Here is a 6000-nt window from a genome sequence, read left to right on the forward strand (position 1 = left end):
TTCAGAAATCAACACATCTTCTTTTGATATTTTTCTTTTTCTCTTCATCTAGGTTCCAAACTAACAACCATGCTTTATAAACACTAAAAACCTAGACTAAACAAATATACATGAATGTTTCCAGCTAATCTAACCAAATTTAAGCTATGAAGAATTCAATGCTTGTTTTCCAAATTCCATTCTCTATTGGTTTTCTTCTTCCTATGAGATCAACCCTCCAGGAGAGGGCCAAGATTTAGGAACCCAGGTTCAATTATCTTGCAGACTTCAGCAATTTGTTGCTGCTATGTATATGTTGTTTGTTTTGCTTTTGTCCAGCACCATAATTTCTGTTTTTGATTGTTTGTATGTCTTTACCTAGAACTGAAGCCACCCCAGTTCACTACTTCTTAATGTCACAGACCTGGCCCTTTACTCAAGTCTTAATTTCATGCTCTTCTACCATTTAGATCCCCACTATGTCCCTTATCTCAACTATGGTTCTACAGTCCCTTCATGGGCAATGCCTTTTGAAGCTGGAGATTAGTATACCAATTGTAAATTTACAAGTCCCAAACCTGAATCCTAGGCCTCTCTACTGAGCTCTAGGTGCATATTCTCAACTTCTTACTAGATGTTTTGACTCCAAAACACCTCAGATGAAATACATTCAAAACTAAATCTATCATCTGATCCAAAGTTGTTCTCTTTTCTTTTCTAGTTAAGAGGGGGGAAAACTTGCAATAAGCAGTAGATATGCTCTAGAGTTCTGATGCACATATAATATAATCATCAAAATTGCTAATAAGAACCTTAATTATCCCAAACACCAAAAGAAATTATATGACATAATAACGGTGCTAACTATTGCTATAATGGCAATCATCTATAATAATAAAAGCATAATATGCTGATTAGATGGGATAGCAGAACAACCTGTTAGAGAATGCCGCAGCTACAAGGACTGAGGCAGAGACAGCTGCAGTGGCTTCTAAGGCCAAGTCCCTTGCACAAATTTTGTGCATCAGGCCTCTAGTTTATAATATATAAATATATCAAATCAACATGCTGTACACCTTGAATTTGCAGAATGTTATATGTCAAATATATTTCAGTTAAAAAACAAACACCATCGCCTACTTGATTGTTCTGGACAGGGAGTTGTGTGCTACATTCAAATTGAAATAATCAGATAATCCTTTTGATACAATCTTCTAAACATGCTAATTCTGTCTTCCTTTTCTCCATCCTGCACAATTCTTTATGTTCTGAGGATTTGTCTTCATTTATACCCCCAATAATATTTTCTTTTCTCAAAATGTGTGAATTGATCTACTGGTCACTGGTGGCTTTTAAATTAAAGTAACCTTAAACTTTACCCCCACTATTGATAGTTTTTCCAGTCATATACTAAATGTCTCTTTGAGAAGTTTTCCTTTATTTCAGGTTTTTTCAATATGCATCACTCAAATCCCAAAGGTCCTGGAAAGGGTTCAGTAAATGCTAAATTGCCAGGCTGTAGTCCTTCTATGCCAACAACCAGTCCACAGCTCAACCTGAGTTTCTCCTGCGAGGCCCTCATTTCTTCACACAATATGAGTTCTTTATTTCATTCCTTCTTTCATATCAGATCACAGTTGACCCACTTTCAGTCAGTTATGAGTGAATTTGAATTCCAGGAATGCTGTTGCCCTAAACCCAGGAGCTGCTTGGAATGGAGAAATAAATTATTTGGGTATCACTGGGTTCATCCAGTACCATCAATGCTTGATAACAGGACCTGTCCTTACCTCTTTCCTCTAATCACAATTTATTTTCTTTCTGATCAAGGCTCCTAAATCCCACAGGTCCAAACTGTACCTGATAATTAGAGGCCATGGACCCAGTGCACTGGTCTCCATAGGATTATCCTTCAATGAAATCAACCTGAGCCAGAAAATAATACACGTGCTCTATTTTCTTATGAGGATATGGATACATACTTTTTTTAATTCTAAAATTTTATCTAGAGAGAATTATCTTTATATAGATACAGACATATGTAATCCAGACTATTTCAGCTCACATTCAGTGTTTAGAGGTAATCCCCTTAGTGTAGGTTCATAACAGAAGTTAATACTTACTTATTCACCAGAGAAATGAAATACTCACATTATATGGAATAGCTGCAACGCTGAGATGCTTGGATTCCCATCTGACCATTGTATTTGAAATGTAAAATGCCAAGATGGAAAATATCCACAAATATGCAGAAAGAATAATTCCACTTTTCTGGATACAAAAAGAAAATCTATAATTTTATAGATCTTTAAATATGTAATAATTTTAGCATCATAAGTATAATATGAAATTGCAAAAATTTTGAAAAATATAATACTTACCTATAACTTTCCACTAGCTTAATACAATCATGCAGGATATGCTCCAAAAGCCCTAGTGGATGATAGCACCAGGCCCTATATATACTGTGCTGTTTTCCTACATACACATACTTATGATAAAATTTAATTTATAAATTAGGCACAGTAAGAGATAGGATATTCATTATTACCATAGATCTTAGCAATATCAGCATACAATTATTTTCCTTTTTTTCCCCATTAAATTAAGAACTTTCACTTTTTCCCTTAAAGCACTTACAGCTTCACTTTGGAATATTCTAGTTGCCAGCATCACTACTGTGGTGCTTTGAGATCATTACTAAGTAAAATAAGGATTAGTTGATCACAATTGTCATGGTACCACAATAGCAGAATTGATAACCAGGTAGCTACTAAGTGACCAAGAAGCAAGAAGAGTGTTCAACATGGAGAAACTAGACAAAAGGATGATTCATATTCTGGAGACAGGGCAGGACAATATGTGATTCATCACACTTCTCAGAGTGGCACACAATTTAAAACTTATGAAGTGTTTATTTCTGAAATTTTTCATTTATTATTTTTGGACCATTGGTGGGCAAATGAAACCACAGATATCACAACCATGAAAAAGAGGGATAAGTTTCCTGCATTTTTAAGTGTTCTTATTTATTCCTATTACCTGTAGAAATAGAACTTCTACATATTTACTGAACTGTCACACCAGTAAAGCATAAGCAAGACACTGAAAAAGAAATATGAATGCTTCTGCTGCATAAAGCATATAGTATACATGGTTCATTAAAATAGAAGTGCAGTCCCACTATGACAAAAATGCCAATAATGTTAATGATAGTAAAAATCCGGGACTGCAAATATTTGCCCTGACTATCCTGTCATCTTGACAATTTGTCGAAAAAGAATTACAGTTCCTTTGTTTATCTCAGTTGCAACAGGTTTTTGAAAGCTTGAAGGGCTGATGTACTGATATAAATATTTCCATAACTTTAAGAAACTGGGGACCCCATGCAAATTTAACCAACGACCAATATGGTTTTTTTTTCCATTTCAACTTTCATATCTAGTATATTTAGTTTAAAACCAAATGATTAGTGCCATGTCAAAAAAAGGTGAATTCATGGCATATGCAGGGGACTTGGGATTTATCTGCCTATTGTGTCCATAGAACTTCTGATTACCAATTCTCAAAAGTATTTTATATGCTAATCATGGAATACCATCAAAGGGTTTAATAAAGAACACTCATTCATACAATTAATACATGTGTTCATTTCCAGGCTTTATATTAGTTTGGGGAGACACTGATAAGTAAATATGTTTAGGACATTGAGTCAATAAGCCTGCCAAGCTCATGTCCTTATTTTGAAAAAATACCTATATTTACTTAACATTTTTTAGTCTTCACCAGTATCCTTCATTTGAATCTCAATAATCTAGATATTAGTTATTTTATGTAATAGCCTTTGATTTCTTGAATTTTTGGTGGTCAGGTTTAGACATCTATTCAGTGGTTTGGATAATATTTGTGGTCATGCCAATTGGAAATTATCCTATCACCTCTACATTTGTTTAATACCAAATATTCTCAGTTCATTTACAAACAAATTTAAAGTGTAAGACTTTAGTTGTAAACAAACAAACACAACTTCGTACTTAGGTGTGCCCATTGAAGTTTTACTTGTTTCAGTAAAAATAGTGCAATTTCAATTAAAGTTATAACTAGACCAATCATTGCAATAGCAAGATTGTAGATGTTCACCTTTATGGTACAAGCCAACTGGAATAGACACAAAATATCAACTAGTTGCATGTCTACTAGTTCAAACATGTTGGAATAAACTTATTAGTTTGTATTAATGGCAAGTATTGTTATAATTTCTGAACTTGTCAGAATCAGTTAGCTACTCTATGGGTTCCCCAATCTCTAAATTTATCAAAACCCAAACAAGCATTTCTTTCACTTTCTCCATATAAAATAAAATTTTTAAATGAAATATTACAAAGCAATATTTTACATTTAAGTATTTTGGATAGATTTTTACTCTTTCAGAGGTTATGAAATATCCTCCTTACTAATATTCTTGCTCTTGATAATTTAAATTTTTATCTTTCAAATTGCTTCAATTATTCTGACTTACCAACATTGGGGAACACTTTTTCTCTGCTTCTATTGCAAAAATTCCTGAGATGACAAACTGAGAACAAAAAGAGGTGCACATAAGAATCTTTTCATTATCATTTAAGAGATTCTTCTCACAACTTTAGTAGCATTCATTTTTTAAAAATTAATAGTGAGTTTAATAAATGGTCTGTAAAATGTAACATCATGCCAACTTCACTAATTGCTAAATTTAGAGCCATAACAACTTTATTACATTTGAAAAATTATCAATAAATTAGATTTTTTTTCCTCTTCTCGAGATTTCCCAAGTATTCACAATGATTGCTGAGAAAGTATACCTAATAATAAATTAAAGGAGTTATTTATAATTTTCTTAAAATATTACTAAAAACTTTGATTTTTTTCAAAACAAATGATATTTAATATGAAGATGTCAGAGCATTTTAATATGTTTGATATGGTGTGAAATGAAATCCCTCAATTTCCAAAATGCCTGTTAAACTAACTCACTTCCCTGGCAATGCCCTGGCGTGCTCTCTTTTAGAGTATAATGGAATGCTGATGCTAATTAAAAGTTAGCTCATATTTCACAGCTTAAGGACATACTTCCCCAAAATACTGCCCAAGGACATACTTCCCCAAATACATCAGACACCACCTACAAGTTTGGAGGTTCTCATTCAACCTGTATTTTTGACCAATTTGTTATAAAATATGGGGTTTCTATTATCTATCTCAGGTTTGATAATTATACACACATTTATTTATACCCTGTTAGTTCAAAATGGAATTTAGGTGACTTGCAGAAATATATACATTAGGTTTAAAAATTAACAAACAGAAGTAATTGGTAAGTACTATAAAGATACCAGGGATAATAAGGGTAAATACGGTAAGTAGCTGAGGCCAGAGATCATCTTAATCCAGTGAAATTGTATTGTGGGTCCCTGAACAATTGATGGGACTGACTGGAAGTGATCTTCACCTTTGATTCTGAAGCTTCTGGTAGCTTTTTTTACTGTGCGGGAACATAATAATAATATGGCATGCAAATATATGTAACCCACATGTGGCTTACCAAACCTCCTATTGGATTCCCACCATAATTTTGAGGCCAGATTCAGTTAATCATTGTGTCAGGATGAAAACACATACTGCTTTTGTTCTGTCAGTTACTGTCACAGTATTTTGCTTCTTTTTGTAGAAGAAATAGCTGTCTAAATTTGCTCTTCCTCCAATTATTTCTTAACTTCACTCCAATCAGATTTTCAGCACCACCTTGGCAATGAGTCTCTTCTTGTCAAGATCACTTATGACTTCAATGTTGCAGAATCCAGTGGCAATTTTAGATCTTATTTCATGTAACAGCTCCTTCCTTCCTGACTTCACTTTCTTTAGTTGGCTTGTTTTTTTCCTCAATTTTCTTTCCTGGTCCCTCTCTCACTGAATTCCTAGTGTTGGAGGTGCCCCAGAACTCAGGCCCTGGTACTCTTTTCTATTCCAATAGAGAAGATTGAC

Source organism: Pipistrellus hanaki (assembly GCF_964339955.1).
Source record: "Pipistrellus hanaki genome assembly, chromosome: 9".
NCBI lineage: Eukaryota > Metazoa > Chordata > Mammalia > Chiroptera > Vespertilionidae > Pipistrellus > Pipistrellus hanaki.